Here is a 13,734-nt window from a genome sequence, read left to right as displayed (position 1 = left end):
TAAAAGGGTCACTCAGGGAGCTTTCATTAAGGTGCCTGACAACGTCCATTATTATATTTTTCACAACTGCCAAGAAATGTTGAACTACAGTCTGGACTTCTTTCCCTTGGGGGAAGAATGTTGTTTATAGTATTCTGAAGGATTTGGTGATCGCCTGTGAAACATCAGCAGATGACACGTAGATGATTCCACAGTTGATACACATTATCTCCTTAGGCAACCTTGAATTACCCTAAATTTTAGGAAAGCAACATCTACAGTGGCTTGACTCTTCTTTGGAACTAAGTGGCGTATGAATTAATTAAATTTATTTTGGTTATTTAATGCTAGGTATTTCCCAATGAAGAAACATTCTCAGGTACTGTAAGTAATCACAATATAAGATATCTCATTGATATAGCCAGTAATTTATAATAGCTATAAATGGATTACAAGCTTTAAAAATTGTGAATCACTATATTGCACACCTGTAACATACAGTATTAGACAGCAACTATACTTCAATTATAAAAAGATCTTCCATTGAACAACTTTTTCAAGGCAGTTGGCACGTTGACATTTCCAAGGTTTGCTCGAGTTTCTCTATTCCTGTGGCAAGTAGCCATTTGCTCCGATTTCTGAACACTGGTTAATTAATAAAAAAAAATTAATCGACACATCAAGAGACCTTAATGTATCCACATCTCACACTGAAATATTCCCCCACTGAAATATTCCCCCAGCTGATGAGTTGACACATTGTTTACTCTTTGGGTCATCACTTGTTTCAAATGAGTGACTAAAGGAAAAGCAGAGTTCTCAGGATATCATATTAAATGGTATCTGTATTGGTCTAAAGTGTGCATGCCTTGCATTTTAGGAGATAATAATCTCATGTCAAATATCAGTATGCCTCAGGGGTATTTATATAACGGTCTATAATGTTAATCTTGGGTGTGTGTGTGTTTAGTTAACTCAAATGTAGCTCCTATATTAAACATTCTGAAACATTTTGTCCTCTAGTTTTATTGGTTGAAGAAGTAGTACTGAATTTTAAAATATAATGAAATAAGGTTTTCTCAAAAAGGGGAATTTTTAGCACCACTTTTACAGAGCACTCTTGATACAGGTATCAAAATTATTAGCAGTACCTTTTTTTTTTCCACTTGTTTTAACAGACTTCACTTTTTAGGCTCCTGGTTATATCTCTAAATAGATTTCACACTCCCTACTCAGAGATAGAAAAGCGCACGCAGCTTTCTTCACATTCAAATAATAATCTCTTCATTCATCACTATCAAAGTCCAATATCTACCCCAGAACCTATTAAATTAACTACAAAATCATTGCTGGTCTCAAGTTCTCACAGAAAAGCATGTCTTGAGGACATTTCGCTCATTTTATATCACTATTCCACAGGATGTTCTTACATTCCAGAATGTATCTAAAAGGATTTAAAAATGTCCTTTCCTGTGATCTTATGAATTTATCATACTGACTACTCTCAATGAGAAAAGAGGGTCCTACATGAGGAGAGATGTGGGTGTAAGAACTACTGCTTGGTAAAAGCTCCAGCTTAGGGATACACCATCATTTAGCCATAGGAAGTTCAACTTCCTAGAGTTCAAAAACAAGAAAGGGGTTATTTGCAAAACCCACCAAAGATGGCAATGATCCAAGAGGCAGCTGGGTCCAATGGAGGCACTGGCACCAAAGTAAAGTGGATCTGAGAGCATAGCCATTTGAGGTCAGAAACCAGGCCATAAAGTAAGGGTGTCAGGAATGGGCACAGCAAGCAATCAGCTCAGAGGACATCTGCTCACCAGGTGTGACACATCCCCACTGGTTCTTAAAGACCTACCACGGCAATGGTGCCTCGCAGGAAATATTTAGGAGACATTAAAGCTTTCCTTTTTGAAGCTTTGATGGCTATCCATAGCCTCATACTACCCAGAATCCGAAGCATCCTGTGCTGCTGGAAGGCACGCAGCTAACGAGAATGGCATTTTTTATAAGTTTGTTTCTCAATTCTAGAATGTTATCATTTTAAAAGAACATTCTAAATAGATCTTAGAGTCACCTTAGAAAAGGGGGACCTACTGGGTATCAATATGTTGTTCTCACTTACACTCATTTACTGCTGACTCCACCTCTCTCTACACCACCTTCCCCACAACCATGCCATCACTATCAGTCAGATCACCGGAAACCATCGGCAATATTCCCCAAAGCTACCAAAAACTTAATTTTAAGCTCAAAATGGTTTCAGAGGGGGTCAAAGTTGCTAATGTTACATGGCCTAAGCCCATTCATCTTAAACTTTAATGTGCATACACATCTCCTGGAGGACCTTAATAAAACTGTATAGTTCTGATGTGAGAACTGAGTGCTTGCACTGCTAACAAACACTCAGGTGATGTCAAAAGCTGCTTATCTATGGATCTCACCCTTGAGTCCCTTGGTGATTCAGAACCCCCACAATTGTCCAATACACCTGATGCGCCTTCAGATTAGAATTCAGCCTAGAACTGAATAAAATTCTCCAAACCAAGGGTTCTCAAACTGGACTGGTGCCAGATTGCCTAGGTTCTAGTCCCAGCTCCTCCACTTACTTCCTGCATCACCTAGCAACTCAGCTACTGCATCTCTCTCTGCCTCCATTTCCTCATCTTATTGAATGAGCATAACATAGAACCTAACTCATCAGGTCATTGTGGGAATTAAAGGGGATGAGACAGGTAACACATATCACACACTGCTTAGCATGGTAATCAAACAACAAAGGTCAGTCATCCTCAGAGGACTCTGAGATGAACTACAGGGCACTCTATGAAGACACCAAAATTATTTCTAAAATGTTCTATGTGCTGAAGTTCATTTCCCCTAGAGAGAGTATATGACTTTCATTAGATTCTCAACGGGATTCATAACCCCCTAACATTTAAGAACCATTGATTAAGAGTGTCTGCGGGGCCCAGAGCTGCCCTGATGTCCAAAACTTGGATGTGAGGAGAAGGTACATTTTGGTCTAACACTGCCATGAGTCAAAGCCTCAGGTTTGGGGGAATAAGCATAGGAGGAATGGACAGTAGGCTAACTTTTTGCTATTTTATACTACTTAGTGTCACCATGACCATAATCTTATTAGCAGTTTTTTTATCCATTGGGATAAAGTTCTCCTGGGAATGTAGGTGTTCCAAGGACATAAAAATGACAGTGTGAAAATTCAGGAGACCAGTGACCTCACACAGGTGACACACTCATCATCATCTTTAAACATCATCACCTGCATGGTCAGCGTGCCCTCCCATCAGACCCCAAGAGGACAGTCCTGTCACAGTATGTCACAGGGCTGGGCAAAGCAGAGGATGACAGCACCTTAGCAAACATATCCCAGCTGCTTGTTAGGACCGAGTCAGCTGTGAGCAAGGCAGGCAGAGGAACAGTGAGTTGTTCCCAAAGAACCGAAGCATTTACAAAAGCTAAGTGCATATATTAAGGGGAAAAGCAGAAGAAAGCTGGAGAAAATTCAAAACACACTCATGAACAAATTCAGGAACAACAATCAGAGCTGAGAAAACAGTGTGGACCCAAGCTGAGGTAAAGGAAAACAATACTTTAAAATCTGCTTTATGAATCTTCATGCTTACTGTTTAGTAGGCTAAAAGAAGTCCAGTTTCAGAAAAGAGAGAAGAAAAATTTTCAAATGTGTGTATTATGGCAAAGATGTGAAAGTACTGAATGAAGACTCAGAATACTCCTTTTGTTGATAAAACCAGTTTAAAGCAATCCATATGACCACACAGAATATTAAAACCTAACACATAGGAGGAGTCTTGATTTTTCAGATTGTGAGACAGGCATAGGAAGGCAAATAGCAATGCAAAATAGAAGCCCTTAAGTGTTCAAAGAAAGTATATTCATTGAATGTGGTTATGACATCTCAGTGTGAAAAAATGGTATTCACGGATACATGCCCTAAAACCCAAAACTGAGTTTGCTTTTAAATTATAAAAGTAAACACTATGCCACAAAAGATTACTAAAAAGTGCACTAAAAACAGCATTTTTGTCAGAATTTCCACAAACCACAACATCCCTTGAGAATACATGTGGATGGATACCATAAAAATAATTTCTGTCTTCAGTTATAATGCCCAACCTTAATTTTTACAAGAGTGACTAAGGAATCATTCCAATAGTTGATGCAATTTACTAAATTTGCAAATTTGCGGAATTTGTAATAATTTTTAAGCCACTGTGTATACCATAATTTGAATAGTTTACACTAAATCTCAATTCTTATATTCATTTTTATAAGATACTACCACAGTAAATAAAACAATTTTATAAATGTTAGTCATGGTACTTTTTCTTCTTAATCATAAATTATCTCTCATTTCCCAGCTGATTTTATATTTCATTGGGTATAAAAAACATATCACAGGGTTTTAAAAGACATAGCTTGTTGTAAAATGAGATGATTATGGGATGTTTCAAAAATACAAAATAGAAGCTAAGGCAAGTTTTTAACGTTAAAATGAAGAAGAAACTGTGACAAAACTTTGTTAAAGTGCTGAAGACATCTGGCTTGCTTCCGTATAAATCTGTACTGGATAAGTCTTGAAGCATCCTACAGCTTATCCACTATACCTCCCCCTTCTATTCTTTCCCGAGAAAAATCAGCCCTGCCAGGTTGGCCATGGAAAAGTAGATGGACTTTAAAGATGCTTTAGAAGTCAATTACATTTCTAATTCTTAAAATGTATAGTATTACATCCACTGGAATGGGAAAAATATTTGAAAATCATATATCTAACATGGGGTTAATATCCAGACTATCTGAGAAACTTCTACAACCTAACAAAAAAGAAACAAATAACTGATATAAAAAACGGGCAAAGGCTGAATAGACAATTCTCCAAAGAAGACATACAAATGGCCAACAAACATATGGAAAAATTCTCAACATCACTAAACATAAGAGAAATGCAAATCAAGACCACAATGAGATATTATCTCACACCCATAAGTGGATGACCACTTTCAAAAGAATAGAAACCTCATCTCACATCAGTCAGATGGCCATCATTAAAAAGTCTACATATAATAAATGCTGGAGAGGATGTGGAGAAAAAGGAATTCTCCTACACTGTTGGTGAGAATGTAAACTGGTGCAGCCACTATGGAGAACAGTATGGAGGTTTCTTAAAAAACTAAAAACAGAGTTACTATATGATCCAGTAATCCCACTCCTGGGCATATATCTGGAGAAAACTCTAATTTCAAAAGACACATGCAACTCAACGTTCATAGCAGCACTATTTACAATAGCCAAGACATGGAAATAAACTAAATGTTCATTGACAGATTCTTGGATAAAGAAGATGAGATAGATAGATAGATAGATAGATAGATAGATAGATAGATATAAACACACAATGGAATATTACTCAGCCATAAGAAGGAATGAAATAATGTCATTTGCAGCAACATGGATGGACCTAGAGATTATCATACTAAGTGAAGTAAGTCAGATAAGAGAAAGACAAATATCATATGATACCACTTATATGTGGAATCTAAAAAATGATACAAATGAACTTATTTACAAAACAGAAATAGTCTCACAAACATAGAAAACAAATTTATGGTTACCAAAGGGGAAAAGGTGAGGAGGGATAAATTAGGAGTTTGAGATTAACCTATATAAAATAGATAACAAACAAGGGCCTACTGCATAGCACAGGGAACTGTATTCAATATCACATAATACCCTATAATGGAAAAGAACCTGAAAAAGAATAGATTTATATATATATGTAACTGAATCACTTTGCTGTATACTCAAAACACTGTAAATCAACTATACTTCAATTAAAAAAAAAACAACAGAAAATAACAAGTGTTAGAGAGGATGCAAAGAAATTAGAACCCTGTGCATTCTCAGTAGGAATGAAAAATGGTGCAGCTGTTATAGAAAACAGTACAGAGGTTTCTCAAAAAATTAAAAATGAAATTACCATATAATCCAGCAATCCCACTTCTGGGTATATATGCAGAATAATTCAAAGCAGGATTTGAAAAATAAATCTGCACATAGCAGCATTAGTCACAACAGCCAGGAAGTGGAAGTACCCAAACATTCAATGACAGATGAACAGATAAACAAAATGTGGCATATACACACAATGAAATATTATGCAGCCTTTAAAAAGGCAATCCTGTCAAATGTTATAACATTGATGAATCTTGAGGACATTATGCTAAGCAAAATAAGCCAATCACAAAAGGACATATATTGTATGATTCCTCTCATATAAATTATCTCAAATAGTCAAAATCATAGAAAAGTGGTTGCCAAGGGCTGAAGAGAGAGAGGCACGTGGGGTAGTGTTTAATGGGTACCGGGAGTTTCGGTTTTGCAAGATGAAAAAGTTCTACAGATCTGTTGCACAACAATGTGAATATACTTAACACTACTGAAATGTACACTTAAAATGATTAAGATGGTAAATTCAATGTCTTGTGTTTTTATTATAATTTTTAAACTATATACTGATGTCTGAGTATGAACCACAGAGAATATCATTTTATTTGTCCGCAATGTAGACTAGACACTGGAATTTTTTAAAGCGCCCCCTGTGATTCATCAGTGCCTTACAGGACCATGGGCCTAGTGTTGTCAGCTGTTAGGATTTTTTCTAGAATAAATAGAAAAATGAATAGACTCCACAGAGCCTCCATCTAGGTTCAGAGACAAAGCTTCAGGAGTTTTAGAATCAAGAGTTTTATATAAACATTTCTGATTTTTTAAAATGCTGGTAAGAAATTTTTAAAATGTTGTGCAAACCAAACAAACCATTTGCAGCCTCTTGGACTTCCTCGGATCTTTTAAGTTCCCTTCTAGTTTAAAATTTCTGTGAATCAACGTTAAGTTTCCTGTGTCTCAGTAGCTGGTCTTCTTACCAGAGGACTCTCCTCTGGCTTTAGAATCTTCCCTGTGTGAAGTACTCATCAGTAAAACGAGTCAGGGTGCACAACAGGGTGCCCCAAGAGAAATATCATGGTTACAAGTCCTCAGTTCCATGTGGATTATCATTTTGGCAATAAATGAGATTGGGTTTTTTTAATTTTCCATTGAAATGTAGTTGATTTACAATGTTAGTTTCAGGTGTACAGCAAAGCGATTCAGTTATACGTACACGTGCATATTTTTTTTTCTTTTCAGATTCTTTTCCAGTATATGTTATTACAAGAAACTGAATATAGTTCTCTGTGCTATACAGTAGGCCTTTGCTGTTTATTTTATATATAGTAACATGTGTCTGTTAATCTCCAATGCCTAATTAGATCGGGGATTTTTGAACAACTATTTCAGGCAGAGAAACCAATCATCTCGGGGATTGCTTGTTTGTTTGTTAGGTTTCCAGTTTGAGAGAATCCTGTAGCTGAAGTTCAATGGTACATGGACTCCTAAATACATTGCACATACAAAAGATGAGTTGCTTTGATGTAAGTAGGATTGGGGAAATGGGGAGTGAATGATTGTACTTCATTTCCTGCCTTATCAGAAGGCTATTCTGCCCTGAATAGATTCCACAGAGCCTCCATCTAGGTTCAGAGACAAAGCTTCAGGAGCTGGAGGAGAGCAAGCAGTGAGCTGAATGTCTTTACCCCCTGCTCCACAGCAGCCGCTGCTCTTCTCAGCTCTACTGAGTTTCCACTTAGGCTGTTGTTAGAAAAGGGGTTCAGTGGCTTCAAAGAAGGAAGTTTAAAGGACCCTGACCCAGATGAGGGCACCTAGTGTCCTCATTAACTTTCAAGATGACATCAACAGAGAGAAAACTAACTGCACACGTAGAAAATACAAACACTGTTGAACAGTGAATAAATAGATTGGAAAGAAGGTGGAATTCTGAGGCTGTTCAGCACACCAAGTCAAATGTTATTGTTTGGAACACAACTCCAACTTCAGGGAAAGCATAAGTAGATGTAAGCACCTAGCCACTCAGCCTCCTTGCTGACCCTCCACGTGGAGCAACATAAAGTCTGGACTTTAGTGTCTGTGGGAACGTAAAGCATGCTTAGCAATGAGGTTAATTAAAGGTCTATACCATGAAGCCTGAGGAAAGAGTAATATAACCAAGGTTATTCTGTCAGGATAAAAACACTATGAAAGATTTAATATAAAAAGACAAAGCTGCAGAGGCAGCAAAAAAAAAAAAAAAAAAAAGGTAAGTTGGACTATATCTAAATTTAAAGATTTTGTACATCAAAGGACATCATCAACAGAGGGAGAGGTAACCCATGGGATGGAAGAAAATATTTGCAAATTATGCATCTGATAAAAGGTTAATATCAGGTATATAAGCAGAACTCCTAGAACTCAACAACAGCAAAAAAACCAAACAGCTTAATTAAAAAATGAGCGAAGTACTTGAACAGAAATTTCTCCAAAGAAAATTCACAAATATCCAATAATCATATGAAAAGATGCTTTACATCTCTATTAGGGAAATATAAATCAAAACCACAATGAGATACCACTTCCCATCCATTAGAATGGTTATTATCAAAAAAACCAGAAAATAATTATTGGTGAAGATGTGGAGATACGAACTCTTCTGCACTGTAGGTGAGAATGTAAAATAGTGCAGCCACTGTGGAAAATAGTATGGAAGTTCTTCAAAAAATTAAAAACAGAACTACCATATGATCCAACAGTTCTACTTCTGGCTATATACCCAAAAGAACTGAAAGCACAGACTTGAAAAGATATTTGCCCACCCACATTCATAGCAGTATTATTCACAATACCCAAAAGGAGGAAGCAACCCAAATGTTCATCAACAGATGAATGGATAAAGAAAATGTTGTATATACCTACAATGGAATATTATGCAGCCTTAAAAAGGAAGGAAATTCTGACACATGCTACAGCCTGGATGAATCTTGAAGATATTATCTGAAGTGAAACAAGCCAGTCACAAAAGGACAAATATTTTATGATTCTACTTATCTAACATACCTAGAGTAGTCAAATTCATAGAGACAGAAAGTAGAAAGGTAGTTGCTGGGACTGGGGTGGAGGGAGGAAAGAGGAGTTACTGTTTAATGAGTACAGAGTTTCCATTTTGTGAGATAAAAAATCCTGGAGATAGTGGTTAACAGTCACACAATAGTGTGAATGCCACTGAATGGTATACCCTTTTATAAAAGATTTACCTTTTTATAAAAGATTTACCTTTTGTTTAAATGGTAAATTATATGCTATGTATATTTTACCACATTTTTTAAAGACAAAGACTATAACCATCATGAAAGCGTATTGGTCCAAATGCCAAGTGAGTTTCATGAGATGCCAGCCATATGGACTTAACATATTTCCTCTGTAATATTGTCTCATTTAATTTGATAGACATAAGAATCTGCAGTCCATCAGGGTGAACTCTGAGTGCACCTGCAATGGCAGGACTGGTTACAGGGACTCTGACTTAGAGAGAGATCGATGGAAATTAGAAGGCAAGCTTAGAAGGGCAGGTTGAACACGATTAGATATGTAGGATCAGTGAAAACATAAGGCCTACATAAGGCCAAAAGGATTTTAGTGAACTTGATGATTTTTGAACATTATTGGCAAGATTGCTTATAACAGACTTCAAACTACTCATTATAACAGGGTAGATAAAAGTCAACTGGCACAGTTTGTGAGAATGAAGTCTTTAGACTCCTAACAGGACAACCGCGTAGACATTAGGGATTGTTTATCAGACACTGAATGTAATACAGAAAGAAACTAAAGGATCTTAAAATTGCCTCATGGATGCTAAAACAATCTCATGGTTTGAGACAGCAATGATTTCACACATTTTATAACACTGAAAGGTCTGGCCCTACTTCCTCTGGAAAAGTGAAGATTCTAATTTTTTTCAACCTCTCAGCTTCAGATGGCTCTGAAAAACAGACCTGCTGGGCATGAGGAGTGCCATCATTAAACATGCTTAAAGGAGTTTAAATATCAATGGATAATGAATAAATGACATACCAAATGTGATATTTGCATGAGTTGGGAACTAGTAGCAAATTCACAACAAATAAGAGAAAATTCCAAAAAAATGATCCGGGAAAAGCTCCAAAAACTTAGTTGCAAACATAAACAAGAATTTTCAAGAAAACATTGTGTCAATTTAGCTTTTCACAAGATTTAAGTATAGAATGTATTTTCAACCCTTGAAACAACCAGCTTCAAGATCAGGTGCAAAGCTCTCAGGTTCATGATGGTGCCAGAGGACACAAGCCTCTGCTGTGCCTGAGGTGAGCCGTGCAGGAAGAAGATAAAGGCATGATGCCTTGTGTGGGGTAAGAACAGCAGGAAGAAACACAATGAGCTGCCAATGAGCTCTATCTGCAAGCTGGTCCCCCTGATCCATGGGCAGCACTGTGGTACCCAGACACCTACCCACAATGCCTGAAGCACATACCAGAAGGATGTTCTGTGTCTAAACACCTGCCGAGCTGCAGAGGCAAAGACCTGTCCAGGTGGGCAGAATGTAATTGACCTATGTGCTTTTCTTATTTTTAATGAAACTCCTCTTGGCTTCAAGTTACTGAATATTTACATCATAAAAGCTGTGTTCCATTTCATAGAGATAGCCATTTCAGGGCTTGGAATTTAGACAAATGATCTACTCCACTACAACCATCCATGAGACCCACACCACTACCATTTTTCAGCATTCAGTCTTCCTAAATTCTTCCAGACATGGGCTACATTTTACCCAAAAAGCATCTATCCATTCACAGGAGCAGTGCTTCATGGAGGAACAATTGCTCACACTCGCGAACCAAGCTTCTTGTGAGTAGAGGTTACTGTGTCTTAATACACTTTCTGTGTAGAACATGGAGAGGAAGTGAATCACATTTTGCAATCAGATCTCTGTTCGCCCTTGTGACATAGCAATGGAGGAGAATGAAACATTCACTGACTGTCAAGCCATAAAAGATGCCTTTAAATTGCCCATATTTCTGTTTCAGTGGTCTTTTTTATTAAAACATAATCAACTCATATTGGATGAAACAGACACGAGACTATGGGAAGAGCAACTATTCCAAACCCAGAGAAGGACTGGACTTCTCACTGTTTGTTATTTCATTAATTTAAAAGTGTTTTTTAATTAGGAGTTTGGGATTAGCAGAGACAAACTTCTATATAAAGAATAGATAGAAATGAGGACCTTTGGTATAGGAAAATAAATTCAGTATTTTGTAATAATCTATAATGAAAAAGAATAAAAAAGATAATATGTGTGTGCATACACACACACACACACACACACACACACACACACACACATATATATATATAACTGAATCACTATGCTGTACACCAGAAACTAATACAGCATTGTAAATCAACTATACTTCAATGTATAAAAGTAAATAAATAAAAATAAAGTAATAATAGCTAACACACACAAAAAAGGTATTTTGAGATTCAGTCCTACACAATTCCCTCTAGCCCAAGTCAAGGGCTTAGTCTCGCTCCAAAGCTTTTTAAAGAAAACATGGATTCCAAGTCAATGCACATCAGTCATGTGGGGGTGGAAGCAGCTTTTGTAATGAGACATGGATCTGAATCTCAGCCTTATCACTAATTAGATACGTGACCTGACATGAGTTTCTTGACCTCTCTGAGCCTCTGCTCCCTGTCTGTAAGACGGTGCTGATAAAGCTCCCCTCTGCTGCTTGCTGAGGATATTAAATGAGGTAATAAAGTCTACACTACCTGGCACAAAGTCAGGCACATGGTAACCGTTTCAAAAATTGAAGGGAAGGAGACTAGGAAATTTTTGCCGCCTTCTATATGTCCTGAGGAGGAAGAGGAGGAGAGAAAGAAAGAAGAGGGGAAGGAGTACCACAGAACAATGAACTGACATCCCTAAAATAAGTCACTATCTTAAAATCCTTTCTAATAGAAACACAGAATAGAATCAAAAACCCATCTTAGACAGCCATCTCATAAAGCAAGTAAAGGACTCCCACCATAACATCAAGAATCCAATGGGTTCCACAGTATTTAACTTGGACTTGTACTCAGACCATTCATAATGAGGACAAAATCACTTCTTAAATAAATTAAAGGGAATTTAAAGATGTCCCTCTATCCCCAGTCTCTACTGTAAGAGCTAGATTTCCATATTTGTCTCCCTTTCCCATTCAGCTTATACTTGCTATGCCCCCACTAGGATGCTTTTATCCTGTTTCCCTCTCTTCCATCTGTTTCAGGTCCATTCACATGTTGGTCTAGTCTTTTGGACCATTTCTAATCAGTTTTCTTCATACCTCAACACAGAATGATAACTTTGGGCAAGCCTTGAAAAGTAAACTGCAGCCAACTAGCAAATTCAAAACAAGCCTAAGGTCAGCAGCACACCAGTGAGAGCAGGATTCATTACATGGACATTAAAACATTTGACATGAAAATGAAAAGGAGAGTTAAGCAGTTAATGCATCTGGCATGGTAGCATCCAGAGGGGCAGGGGAGGATGAGACATCAAATAAGTTCAGAAACCAAGGAGACATTATGAACAAATAGGACCACTGCCTACACGTTCCTGCTACTCTCTGTAAGATCTGAACGTCCTTGGAATCCTATCATTTAAGAGTGCAACCCTTTCCGGCTCTGGGAGGCTTGAATGTCTCTAGTGAAATGCCAGCATAAATGAAAATCTAATAGCTTTCCACCTGCAGCACCTGTGCAGACAAACTGTACCAGGCTTCAGACAAGTTGAAGGGCCTCAGTGTGTCATAGATGGAACAGCTGGTCCAGTCAACGCTCATTTGCTGAACGGTTCCTGTAATCCCAGCTTGAGCTGGAAAGGCAACTCTACAAAGGTAGTTAACTCAGAGCTTCCACGCAAGAAACATCTGTCATCTAAACAACTCTGTGCAAGATGCCTGCCTTTTTGGCTGTGGCAAGTGATGACAAAGACTGCCACCAGAAAGAGTGACGATGTTAATTGACACATTCTTTCTGAAGTGACACAGCAAGCCTCTGTTGCTGCTAGCTCAGGATCTCAAACAACATCTGGGTGCAGAATCAGTCATTTACCCAACACCCTTCTTGGAATAAAATGAACACTTGGCTATTCATGAAGCATTTTGGTCCTGTTCCATTGAGAGGTACTTTAGATACCTATTTATTTCACCTATCGAGAATTTATATTCTACGTCATTGCATCTACTCGACAATCTGTACTATTATCAAAAAGAAAAATGTGAAAAGCCTTTTCAGGAACAGAATGGTAGAAATCTTCAAATAACCCAACTAATTTCAAAATACTTTCTCATTCCCAGAATTACCCAGTGGGTACAAGCATGTACTATGGAGACAGTGTATTTTTCACACAAAACGTTCCCTTTTTATGCATTGGCTGAAACATGTCCTATCTTCTCATGCAGTCATTAGTTAGCAAAGTTCTTAAATTGAACTATTTCTTGAGATCTGTTCCTTTGGTGATTCATACCCACTAACCATCACTGATCCTGGTCCCATCCTATACAGAAATTCTCAGTAAAAGGAAATGAGAAGATTGTAAAAACACAAAGCCTATGGTCACGCCTGCCCTCCAAAACTGATAAACCAATAAAGCCAACAAAACACTTGGAAGTCAATAAAGATAAAAGGAGGTCCCTACATGCTCCATGACCACCTGATCTCACATTGTTCTACTTCTATTCTTGGCTTTGTCTT

This window comes from Camelus ferus, chromosome 3 (genome assembly GCF_009834535.1).
Source record: "Camelus ferus isolate YT-003-E chromosome 3, BCGSAC_Cfer_1.0, whole genome shotgun sequence".
NCBI classification, from domain to species: Eukaryota; Metazoa; Chordata; class Mammalia; order Artiodactyla; family Camelidae; genus Camelus; species Camelus ferus.
The sequence above is the reverse complement of the archived record's forward strand: the minus strand, read 5'-3'. Positions refer to the sequence as shown.